Source organism: Mytilus californianus, unplaced genomic scaffold, assembly GCF_021869535.1.
Source record: "Mytilus californianus isolate M0D057914Y unplaced genomic scaffold, xbMytCali1.0.p SCAF_9, whole genome shotgun sequence".
NCBI lineage: Eukaryota > Metazoa > Mollusca > Bivalvia > Mytilida > Mytilidae > Mytilus > Mytilus californianus.
Window position 1 is genome coordinate 89,056,920 of NW_026262745.1, and position 14,193 is coordinate 89,071,112.

Genomic DNA, 14,193 nt, shown 5'->3' on the forward strand with positions numbered 1-14,193 from the left:
ATATTGAAAATAGGGCTATTGAGTAACAAGACAGCTTCATCATAAAGAAAGTGAAATTGAACAACGATGAATGAAGTTTCGTTTTATGGAAACCGTGTATATTGCACGAGCATCATTGGTAAAAAGAACTCAAGTTTGAACTACATTTTAAAAGCATATACGCAGTAGTTCAAATTGGAAATTATAATGCTTTAGAATTTGAAGAAAAAAATAAATAAATTTTAATATAAAAAAAAAACTTTAAACAGTCATCCATTGTATACAGCCAATGCTCCGTACCTTGACTTATAATGGTTTACTTTTATAAATTGTTACTTGGATGGAGAGTTGGCACTCATACCACATCTTCCTATATCTATATCTATATAAATGTATATGCTACTTCTAAAAATATTTCGATTATATAATTTTGTAATACTATTTATGTTTTCTTCCCAAATTTCAGAGGTCATGACCCCTGGGGCATTCTTGTGGAACCCGAACAGTGAGACAGAAGCGAATGCTGTAAAGAGTAGATTTAATTTTGGTAAGTAAAAAGTGAATGATTATTATCAAGTTCTTAATCTATGGAAAGTAGCAAAAGCATATTACTTAGTATTATGATTAATGAAACCCATTTATCAAGTTAGTTTTTTAAGTAAATTTGAAAAAAAAATAATAAAGCTGTCAAAAAAGGACCCAAAAAATTAAACTGTCAGAAATAGTTTCAGAATACGACTGTAAGAATCAGTTATTTGGTAACACATCTTCAAAATATCCATAATATAACTACCAGAATCTACTCTAGCGTAGAAATGTTCAAAATTTTATTAGGATGTCGTAGGCAGCAATGTCAATGTCTAGAGATAGTGTTTTAAACCTGCTAGTCATTGACAAGGTGTTAGAGATCGTCCATTCAGAACAACATACTCGTGTAAAAGAGCATCACATTGATGGGACAACATTTTAAGAATTAGTTTGTTTTCCGAATTATAGCAGATTTTAACAAATTAAAAAATATGACATCTTTTAGAATATAAAAAATAAAATAAAACAGACAACATAACAAGGAAGAAAACCGTGGAATTTTGCATCACAAGATGTATCAATTATTCATTAAACCAATTGCGATATGATATTGAACAATTGAATGTCATGGTTTCTATGATACTATGTGATGGAATTCTAGGCGGCTGCCATACAAGTTAGAATTTAGCTAGCTATAAAACCAGGTTCAAGCCACCATTTTCTACATAGAAAAATGCCTATACCAATTCTGTAATATGACAGGTTTTTTTCAGTTCGGTTGATTTCTTTGAAGTTTTGATTATGTAATTTGATTTTTCCTATGAGTTTAGTATCTGAACGCAGTTGTATTATGATTTAGTTGCTGACAATTAATATGTATTTTCCGTTTTGGTATTTGATATGCAAGGATCCTGGGTTGGTGGACAAAAAAACAGTAATAGAAAGTTTGTATTTAAAATAGACAATGTTGGATTTGTATTGAATCAGCAGAGTATACCTTTCGGAGGTAACTATAGCATTTTAGATTATTAAGTTAATAGTACATATTTGTAGGACCGCGATGGTACACCGAACCCCGATGGTCACAATGGGGTACGTTGGTTTGACGGTGCAGTCCTTTTTTATCACGCTGAGTGCGATGGTGGCATTATGTCGCTATCTTGTTGTTTTTTCGCCGAAGTTTAATGGTGGTGTAACGCTGAAACGTAATGGTTTACACAAACAATAATTTTAGAGCTTTTCGTGTCAATGCAGAATTCAATGTGTATGTTTGAGGCAGTTTTGGAGTTTTTTAAGTTAATAAAGGGCTTATAATCTTTTGATTTTTTTTTTCTCTAAAAATATCTTTTTGCACTTTTCTTTGCTGTAATGGCAAATTACCCGACCTACAACAGTTGGCTGAGTATCCCTGTGAATAAGTCACTACATTACTAGGGATTTTATCCAGTGAATTCATATTTATAAGGAGTCAGTTAGTTTTACAACTCATTATTAATACAGTTTTTTGGGGGAAATCTATAGTCACATGATTAAGGAAAGTGTACAAATTTGTCCGGTTTTGTTCAAAGATAATAGTTTTTTTATCATTGACCTTATTTCTTTATTAAAAAAAAACTGTTACAGCTATTTGGACAGTTGTCCTGGTGAATGTATGCGTTTTATTGACTGTAATCTCAAACAGCTTGCACTTGAGTTATATATTGTAAGTGGTAAGTCTCGACATTCTACATGTTCTAATTGAACATTCATTTGAATAAATATGCAAATATGAGTTTTGCTGTTTTATCTTATTACCATGTGTTCAGATAAATTTTCAGATTTTCCTATCCAGGAAAGCTGTTTATATCTAGCTGTTCATGATCATATGTATCTTTTTAAATCATTTAGAAATATGCTGTTTTTAGCATTAATAAATTTGTTAATTTCGTATGTGTTCAAAAATTTATTTCTGAAAACTGCATAAACATCTATACCTTTTCGTTTATAATTTGATATATGAGTACTTCTATTGTTTAATAGATTAAGATAGTTAAGAAGAAATTTGAAGCATGATACATAGGATCATGTATTTTATAGCCTAGTACTAAAGGGTTTATATTAAAAATATGTGACCCTATATTGGTTTTGCTTACAAGTACACATACTTTCTTCCAAAATTCATGAAAGTATTGACATTTTAGAAAAAAAGTGTTCGTAGTCTTAAGTCGAATTGCACAGGAAACAAATGCTTGTATCTTGTATGTTCGATTCTTGTAGTTTTTGTTTTCATTGAAGGGTATAATGGAGTAATTTCCATCTTAACATTTAATATTTGTTATTTATTAAATAAGAAAAAGTTATTTGTAGCATGTTACTTATTGGAGTGATTGATTTTAGTTTGAAGATTTTTTTTTCATTTGGAGAATCCTATACATGTAGGTCTCTTTTCGTTCCTGTTTTTTAAACGGTTATTTATTTCTTTAGATGACATATTCTCTTTTTTTGTTAACAGTGAAGGACGAGTTCAAATTTGTTTTTATAAACGTTTTCAAAGATTTGTCAAATTTTGATGTATTACGCCATTGTTTTGGCATAGAGTTTTTCAATTTTGAAAGTTCTGAAAAATTCGTATATGAAGGGCCATTCTAAAGAATCGAAGGCTACGGAAAAGTCGATGAACAATAAACTCCATCTATATAAAATTTTTCTGAGAAGTCTATTATATCTTGAATCTGGCGAAAGTTAAAACCTATGTACCGATTTTTTATATATACATTCTGGTCACTATGGATAATTTTGAACAACACCACATTTAATCGTTCACTAGTGCATAGGCCATAAGCTCATACATTTATTAAAGTGATTGATCGGTAGTTATCGAATGATAATGGATCATTTTCTTTATAAAGAAGGAAAATAACACCTGTTTTTTGGAGAGTTGACATTTTTTTCTTTTTCATAACATGTATTCAACAGGTAAGATACTTTCACTGCAGACTTTTTTAGGTATGATCAAAACGTCAATAAAATTCTGCACTTAGACCATGTAATCCAGGGAATTTGTTCAGTTTCATGTCGAATATAGCATTTGTACATTCTTCTAATGTAAGGTTTGACCCCAATAGTTCACTATCATTATTGGATAATGAGTGATCTATCTTTGTTTCACTAGTATACAATTTTATTTCTGAAGGGTCTGATTGATTTCAAAAATGCACTTGCATATATCTGTGACGTATATATGATTAACCAATCAGCATATAAGATTTTGTAATCACGTGGTAGCAATTAGATAGAAATATTTGACTGATAAAATACACATACTTATCAATGATCACACATTGCAGGATCTATTTTAATGCTATAAAATAGGAAGAAAAAAACTGTTATGCCTTTTTTAAAAAAACAATAATTATCATCTCTCAATAAGAGATCGATAATGATAATTATTCTCGAATAGAATAACAACATCTAGTAATCTCTCAATTGCAGACTGCTAATCTAAGTTATTCTCAAATAGAATAGCAAAAATAAAGTAATCTCTCAAATAGAGACTGCTTAAATAAGTTGTTCTCAAATAGAATAACAAAATAAGATATTTAATCTCTCAAATAGAGTATTAAATTTATAAGCAATGATAAACTAAAGCAAACGTTTTGCATACAAAAGACAAAAAAATCTAAAAGAGTATTTAACGAATTCACATTTTATAAACCATATATGGTATCAAACATAAGCATTATACCATTTATAAATCCAATGTAGACTTGCTTACCTTTTTTTTTCTGTCGCTTATATACAATGCTTTAACTCATGAATTCTAATAAACCAAAATGTTCAAGTTGTGATATACAAGATCAAAATTTAGAACAATTATAATGAGCATTTCTATAGCAGGGGTCATCATATTTCCATACATTGTATTCGAAGGCTATTCGTTTATCAAATACCTCCGTCAAAAGTAACGGAAATAACAGATTTAAAGCAACCAAAGTATGAAATTTTGGTGATGATAAATTTGCATAATTGTATAAAAGATATATGGTCATGGAAATGATCCAGATTTAAGCTGAAGTACGATTTTTACTTTTGTTTTATCGTTCATGCGTTCAGGGAGAACAAATCAAACTGTATTGTCAAAGCATATAAGATATAACAATATAAGGATATTTTTTTATTGTATTTGTATCTATCATATGACGGTCCTTTCTAGTTGAGTGTTGCGACAAATAAAAAACGTCCTTAAGTTCATTATGTTGACATGATGTTTTCTGCATGTTCTAGATATGCATATTTGACTTCATTTTATCAGTTGATATACATAACGTTGTTTGTTACATGCATGTTTGAACAGATGCAATATATACTCTTCGGAGTTTAGTATGACGTTCATTATCACTGAACTAGTAACATATTTGTTTAGGGGACAGCTGAAGTACTCCTCCGGGTGCGGGAGTTTCTCGCTGCATTTAAGACCCATTGGTAACCTTTGGCTGTTGTCTGCTCTATGGTCGGGTTGTTGTCTCTTCGACACATTCCCCATTTCCATTCTCAATTTTATCTTATTTTGCAGGATTTTTTGACGAATCATCTGGAAATCCTGATAGTAAAATTGAGAATGGAAATGGGGAATGTGTCAAAGAGACAACAACCCAACCATAGAACAGACAACAGCAGAAGGTCACCAACAGTAAATGTTTGGTAATAGTTGCTATTTTCTCTGTGATGAGTGTGGATTGGTTTTGGGGACCAATAACCTGTACTACTGACGCGACATACGTTTGCGAATTTGAAAGAGTAAGTTTGACAATGAATATTTAGATTTCAAGGCTTTTTTATCCTTGGTTTAACATTTAGGTATTCCTCTTTGATTAAACATAATGTTAACATTATATTAACCGCGAAAAAAATATCTTGAGAGGTTCATATGATATTTGTTGGGGTTCGTGTTGCTTAGTCTTTAGTTTTCTATGTTGTGTCTTGTGCACTATTACTTGTCTGTTTGTCTTTTTTTTATCTATGAGTTCGAATGCCCTAAGGTATATTTTGCCCTTCTTTTGAAACAACTGATTGTACCTATAAATAGTTTGTTCCAGGTAACATCAATAACATAGGCTTCTGACGTCATGCACATTGTCGTTTTTACTTCTATTTTGTCTATATCAATTTGTTCTAATACGTTTGATTGCAAAATGGTGGCATATAATAAATTAACATATTCGTGTATTTTGGTATTATAATAAGTAGTTTCCTTATCGACAAGACTATGTATACAGGTGTATATAAGTCATCATTAAATACAAAAGAATGAATTTCAATGGGTCTTTGATTTTTATCAATAAAGCGATTAAAAATATAGAAGACGTGCTCAGCGAAAAACGATAAGACTAAAAGTACAAGATGCCAGATTCATAATAAAAAAAACTATGAATAGTTTCGACACATAAGGTATTAGTACGAATAATGTTGTGTATAATGTTTTTGTTTTCTATGAATTACATTTGTCTCTGCATAATACTTTTAAAAGCAGCAAAATATAAGTTATCAGCGTTTAAGATTTCATTATTTCTAATTCGTTGACAATAAACATATATGTTTAAATGCAGAACTCTTCATATTTGTTAATAAAATGGGATGTTGCAAACGGAACCACTTTAATCAATGTACATGTATATAGAAATCAGAGAAAAGTTCAAATACAGATTAATGTTATAAAAGTTAACATAAAATTCAAATAGATTAAATAACACGTATTCGAATTATGCCACACAGTCTAAATTTCGAAAGTTTTACTTTTTTTTATCAGATAAGCTGACATGTTTAACCTTACTATATTCTATATGTGCCTGTCCCAAGTCAGTAGCCCGTATTTGGGGTGGGGGGTGGTTTGTTTGTTTGTTGCAGTTGATCTCATGCGTTGTTTGTTTTTTGTTTTAAACAGTTCTTGTCTTGCTCTGTTGCACCACTTCTCAGGATTAGGGGAGGTTTGGGTGCAAACCCCGCCGCATGCTGCATCTGCCTGTCCCAAGTAAACTGCATGTAATTTTGTGGTTGTCTTTTGTTGCTATGTCACATATTTGTTTTGTTCATTATTTTGTAAATAAAATAAGCCGTTAGTTTTCTCGTTAGAATTGTTTTACATTTCTCATTTAGGAGTCTGTTATAGCTGACAATGCGATTTGAGCTTCACTCATTTTTTACGGCCGTACGGTAACCTGTAGTCATTAATATCTGTGTCATTATGTCTCTTGTGAAGAGTTGTGTCATTGGTAATCATACCGCATATTCTTTTTTATATTGAATAAAAAAGCAATTTAAAAAAAATGATTTAACTAATCAATAAATGAATTGATCAGTTATCCTTGCATGAAACCTGTTTAATGTATTTGATCTGTACTATATTTCTGTAAGATAATCTGTTTGTTTTCTTATCAAATGTTAATACATTCGGACGAACACGGGAAGCCTGCATACGCATTGGGGTTACATTGGACACCGAAAGCATACTAATGACGTCACGTTTAATTGCGAAATATTATTTTGTGAAATTTTCGTTCTTTAAAATTTTACATCAAAACATTAATTTTAATTTACGAATTTGTATTTGTGTTTGCATCAATATTAAACAAACCGTGCTGTATTTGACTTCTTGGTTTTATTTTCACAAATACCTGGTTGTTCATGCTCTACGACAATTTGCTTTGTAAACTAAATATTCAACGGGAAAACACACGTTTTACATCGGCCAAGTTTCAAGCATAATACACATAATACATTGATCTCTGAATTGACGACTTGAATAATTCATTTTCAGGATTAATATATATTTGATGATGAAGGATTTACATTTGTACCATCACTCAAAAGTAATGATAATAAATGAATTTGTCAGACAATATTCGAATTTTATTTAAATGTATGTATTGTTTGTAGAATATATGGACTTACGTTTACTATGTTATGTATTTCAGAAGGTTTGTCCATAGATATTATGAACGCCACCAACAAAGCGCTTCATTGAAAGAAGACTGGTCAATGCATTAAAATCTTAAAACTGACTTATCTACATAAATTACGCCTTTTAGTTTTATCGTTTGATTTGTTTTCCGTTTGTCATTTTAGGGCTTGTTATAGCTGACTATGCGATATTGCCTTTGTTCGTTGCTGAAGGCCATTTGGTGACTTATAAGTGTCAATTTCTGTGTCCTTTTGTCTCTGGTAGAAGGTTGTTATTTAGATGACATGGCCCACAGGGCCAAGTGAGCTTTTCTCATCACTTGGCATCCGTCGTCCGTCGTCGTCGTCCGTCGTCCGTCGTCCGTCTTCCGTCGTCGTTAACTTTTACAAAAATCTTCTCCTCTGAAACTATTGGGCCAAATTTAACCAAACTTGGCCACAATCATCATTGGGTATCTAGTTTAAAAGATGTGTCCGATGAACCCACCTGCCAACACACATGGCTGACATAGCTGAAAATAGAACATAGGGGCTTATATCTCTGAAACTACAGCATTTAGAGCAAATTTGAGATGAAAATGTTTATCAGGTTAAGATATATTTGTCCTGAAATTTTTAAACGAATCAGACAAACTGTTGTTTGATTGCTGCCCCTAAATTAATAATTTTAAGGAAATGTTGTTGTTATTGGTTATTATTTTCAATATCATTATAGATAGAGCTAATTTGTAAACAGCAATAATGTTCAGCAAATTAAGATCTACAAATGAGTCAACATGACCAAAATGGTCAATTTAACAATTTTTCGTAAATGTTTGTAATTTTTTACAATAGTCTTCTCCTGAAACAGCTAAGACAAATTTATACTTGGTCACAAATAAGCACTAGGGTATTTTTTTTAAATGTGTCCTATGACCTTGCCTGCCAACCAACATTGCAGACATGGTTACAAATAGAACAAAGGGGAAAAATGAAGTTTTTGACTTATATCTCTGAAACTAGACCAAAAGTATAACGGTTGCATTATTTCATGCATCAATTTTAAATACAAATATCATGTGAGCGACAGAGGCTCCTTGGAGCCTCTAGTTTGGTAAGTATACCACATCTTCTTATTTCATAGTAATTGTTTTAGTTTATTTCTGTAATATTTCACTGATACTCCAAAGGGTCTATCCAACTACGATTGCATCCGTAAATCATTCAATCAAACAAATCAGTTGTATAATTTTCAGAGAAAACAATTGTGCAACAGATTTCTTCTAAATATAAGTAGATAGAATATTATAGGAAAAACAAGCACTGGAATAAGAAATCAATTGAGAGGTTTTAAAATACTCTAAAAGCAGGAGTCGATTGAATATTCCTAAATATAATGTCAACGAAAATTATGTCTTTAAATAAGGAGATGTTGTATGATTGCCAATGAGAAAAACTATCTTCCAAATTTCAAATGAAGTATAATCCACTGGGTATTGAAGTTATATTCGTTACATTTATCATCTGTATCATTATATAATTCAATATTTTTTTTTCTTTTACATGTTTTAATGACTTAAACCATGTGCGTGTTACAGATTTCCCAATATGGCTCTACTTTAAATGATTTAAATTTGATTACAACCCGATAAAAGAGCAGATAACTGCATAATGACACCACAGTCTTCAACGCAGCGAGAAAATCCCGCACCCGGAGGTTGGCCTCAGCTGCCCCTTAAAAAAAGGAATATTGAATGAATTAAATCATAGCGAATGAATGTGACATTTTTTCTGTCTATTCAGAATAACCTCAAACACATATAAGTGGGATATAGTGTGAAACAAAGACAACAAATATCAGACATTCCTTAAATTGTTTTTTTTTTCAGTAATTGAGCGTCATGTTTACTTTTAAAAAGAATGATGCAATTTTTGTTAAAACTCGAATAGTATCATATAGATATAAGAAGATGTGGTATGAGTCCGAATGAGACAGCTCTCAATCCAAGTCACAACTTTTAAAAGTAAACCATTATAGGTCAAAGTACGGTCTTCAACACGGAGCATTGGCTCACACCGAACAGCAATCTATAAAGGGACCCGCAAATGACTATTATTACACCATTCTAATGGGACAACAAACGGTTTAATCTATATAATAAACGAGAAACGAGATTTAATTATGAACCACATCAATAAACGACAACTTCTTAACATCAGGTTTCTGACATATGACAGGTGCAAACACATGCAGTGAGTTTTAATAAGTACCATCCTTCACCCGTACCGAAACAATAGTGTAATATCACAACATATAAAAACACTATAGAATAACCGTTGAAATGGCTTTACTCAATCAAAAGACATATTAACACAAGTGAACAAACACTGGACGAATAAATATATACTGATGGACTTTATAAACGCAACACTAGATAATTCTATTTTATTCCCATTTTCAAAAAGGTAATGTTTGTAAACTAAATGTAAATAAATAAACTTTAATTATGTCGTAATTGCCTGGAAAAAGTTTGGAGTTTAAAAACTGAACTGATAACGTCATTTTTTAAGTTCAAATCATGTGGTATGCATTGGGTTTCCCCTTATCAATGGGTGTGTCACCGTCGAATGCAATGACTGCCTGCAACCAGCGCCAAAAAGATTGTCAGAAACGTCAACTAATTCTTTTGGGTATGTTTTCCGTTTTTTTTTTGTACATTATGAGTTTGCCTCTGTCCCATGCATTACAGTGTGTTTTAGCCGTTAAGTTGTTGAAATTTTATTGCTTGAAATGTTTTAGTGAAGTCGATTCTTTTGCCTTTTAGTATACGGGAATCATTTTTGACATTAAACTGTCTGCCATTGCATTCTTGACTTGATGAGCAGTTGATGTTGCGGTCGTTAAAATGACGTGGCACATTTTTTTTTTGTATTGACGTTGCGTTTTCACAAGATATTGATCTGTTCATAAAAGGTCTTCAAAAATTCTATGTCTGTCTGTACCGTTGTTGTAAGGACGAGTTTCTGATGTAAAATCGTCTGAAAACAGCACATTCACACATTCCTGCATGCACTATTCGTATAGCCTGATTCAGATTGTCATTGCTTAGTCTTGACAATATGAAGGTGCAACATTTGTTTGATGATTTAAAATTGGGTATGAATTAAAGGAATTGTTTCATGAACAAAAATCCTTAAAAAAATCATTTATGGGTTTCAAATTTTTTAAGAAATCCGTGCGACTTGAATAATACAGTATGTTCAATAACCTCAGGTAGTCAGGTATTGATTTTTCTAACCAGGCACACCTTTTTCAGTAAAAGGTTTAACGGTTTTGTCTCAAAAAAGACTGTATTCATGAACTACAAAAAAAGATCAAGGACAGATGAACCTTGCCAGACATGCATGTTTATCTGAGAACCCTTATGCACACCACAAAGTTGTAAGAATATGCTTAAAGTATATTGGAAACGCACCTCATTATCAAAATTAACAATGCAAAACACTCCGTACAGATGGAGTCACTGTAACACGTAGCATGTCAGACAGATATACACCTTACAGTCATTCAAAGTATCAAATATAATTACCTTTTGATTATTGTATCAAAACCGTTTTCACAAAAAATTAACAAATGAACTTTAAAAACAAGAATAAAACCTTTCAAACATACATGCATATCATAAAATCATTCCATAAAATACATGTAGTTGTCATATCCCTTAACGTATCGGAGATAAAGACAAAATGATTTATAAATTAACAATTCTTCTTTACATATTTGTTTGTTTTTGTAGTGATTAAGATTATAACACAATGTTGACTGCTGTACCCCTATTTTTGATGTGTTTTCCTATTAAAGTCTGTTTGTTTTGTTCACACATCGTTTTCAATATACTGTGAATTCATTATTATTCGTTGGATACCAATTTTCGTGGATTTCGTGGGTTTAGGTGAAACACGAAATTAAAAGTTCAACGAATGACAAATTTTGTATAGGCTCTTATGTAGTCTTCGTCAAAACCACGAACATTAATGTCAACGAACATGATACTGTAATTTCAGAAATTATTGCGAGGTTTTTATTTTTGCGACAAATGCGACAAAGTTGTTAACGCAATAATTTAAACTCGCATTTTAAAATATTTTATATGAAACAGGATTTTTCTCAAAATCGTAAAAATTAAAATCGCATTAAAGTCTAAAATGACAAAATCGCAATAATAAATGCCCGCAATAATTTTTGAATTTACAGTAGTTTTCTCAATCCACGAAAATTGGTGCCCACGAAAATAAATGAATCTACAGTAATGGAATTTGATGCAACTGTAATACAAGTGAGAGGTTTAGCTAGCTATAAAACCAGGTTTAATCCACCATTTTCTACATAAGATAATGTCTGTACCAAGTCAGGAATAGGACAGTTGTTATCCATTCGTTTATTGTGTTTCAGCTTTCGATTTTGCCATTTGATTAGAGACTTTCCTTGTTAAATTTTCCTCTGATTTCAAATTTTTGTGATTTTACTTTTAGCCAGACATGCATGTATTCCTGAGAACCCTTATACACACCACAACATTGTAAGAATATGCTAAAGGTATATAGGAAACGCACCTCACCATCAAAATTAACAATGCAAAACACTCCATGAAGATGGGGTCACTGTAAAACGTAACCAGTCAGACAGATATACACCTTACACATGTTACAGTCATTCAAAGTATCAAATTCATTTCACCTTTTGGTTATTGTATCAAAACCGTGTTCACAAAAAATCTAACAAACGAACCATAAAAACAAGAATAAAACCTTTCAAACATACATGTACAATGTATATCATAAAATCAATCCATAACAAACATGTAGTTGATATATCCCTTAACGTAATTGAAATACAGACAAATGATATATAAATTAACCATCAGTCAAGATACAACACAATATTTAAGATTAAACGAAGTTGACAAAACCACAAATATACACCATTCAATCATTTCATTCGTTACCTTTTGGTTATTGTATCAAAACCGTTTTCACGAAAAAGTTAACAAACGAACCATAAAAACAAGAACAAAACCTTTCAAACATACATGTACAGTGCAACCTGTGTAATCCGACACACAACTCATTTTACATCATAATCATACAGATGAAGGATATCTGTTTTCCGAAATATTTAACATTTGTTCATATTATTATTATTTTGTGGTGATGTTGTACCCTTTTAATCTTGTCATATATTATGTTTTGAAGTGTAGTGTATCGATTTTGTTTGTTTTGTTCACATATCGTTGTCCATATGATGGAATGTGATGCGACTGTCATATAAGTAAAAGGTTAAGCGCTTTAAACCAAGGTTCAATTCACCATTATCGACATAAGAACATGCCAAATTCCTACAAACATAAGAAAATGCCTGTACCAAGTTAGAAACATCCATTCCTTTGATGTGTTTGAGCTTTTAATTTTGCCATTTGATTATGTACTTTCCGTTTTGAATTTTCCTCGAAGTCAAGTTTTTGTGATTTTACTTCTGACTGTTTTAACACGTGAAACCGATCCTCAAGTAACCAGCAGAAAGGAATTGAGGGCCTAGACCTTTTGCTGAAAATTAAAAAGAATGGTAATATGCCTCTAGATTCAGACAAAAAAAGATTTGATATAATGGCTCTGTGTTTCAACACAGGGGACTGAGTCTCCTATGAACAAAAGAAAAAGAAATTAAGAGCCCACATCCCTTGTTTAAAACTTGGGAACAGGCCTTAACATGTTAAGGAACAAACGAAAAGTAATTGAATTATTTAACCTTAGTCAAAATTAAATTACAAATTTGAAATATTATACCAGCTTTAATCAGTGCTGTTTATTGGGAATGTATTTCCAAGCAATCGTTGTTGTAACGCCTTAATTGTCGTCATCTCTGAAATTTTAGAGTTGTATCAGTTCATATCGCACATTACTGTTTTTATTTAAAGCATATCTTTGCAGTCTCTGTTGTAAAAAACTATATAACCTTCGTCATGCTTTAAATTTTAGAATTGTACAAGCGTCTAAACTATGATGATCGGTTTTAGCTGTTTTATTGTAAAAATTTCAAGATTGATATGATTCATTTTACTTCATAATCATACTGATGAAGGATATCTGTTTTCCGAAATATTTTACATTTGTTCATAATATCATTATTTTGTGGTGATGTTGTGCCCTTTTAATCTTGTCACATATTATATTTTGTAGTGTAATGTATCATTATTAAATAATCCATCGCCCCGTAAGATTTATCATTGGCTATTATTCAGTCATTTAATATCAATATATACATGTATATTCATATATACTTGTAGTCTGTTTAAAAAATGAAGCATATGCAGTTAAAGTCATAATTAGAAACACCTTGACCTCATTATCTATTTTCTGTATCATTAACCTCAAATTGAAAAGATCAAGTTATGCTTCAGTTAAGGTTTACGAGTTATAATCATTTACTGCTCGTATCAAAAACATAAGAGAAAAGAACTCTCATATGGTATCTACTGATTACTTTGGTTACATTTTTTTTTCGAAATCCTGAGGATGTAAGAGCAATTTGAAAAAATAAATCAGTTATGTTTAAGAAGATCAATCACACAAAAACGGTATTCTGAGAGGTTACAATAAAAATAAAAGCATTCGGTTAAGATTACACAGATTCAAAAGCCAAAAAACATCCTGTTCTATATCATGGACAAATAGAAAGACCTTCTAATATTATTAAAAACGTAACTAGACTCA

At 31.3% G+C, this 14,193-nt stretch overlaps 1 protein-coding gene across 2 annotated transcripts in view; it reads right to left on the reverse strand.

Annotated features, from left to right (window-relative positions):
* LOC127716004 (transcription intermediary factor 1-alpha-like) overlaps positions 1-14,193 on the reverse strand; it is a 431,824-nt gene that overhangs the window by 257,689 nt on the left and 159,942 nt on the right. The gene's annotated exons all lie outside the window — the stretch shown is intronic.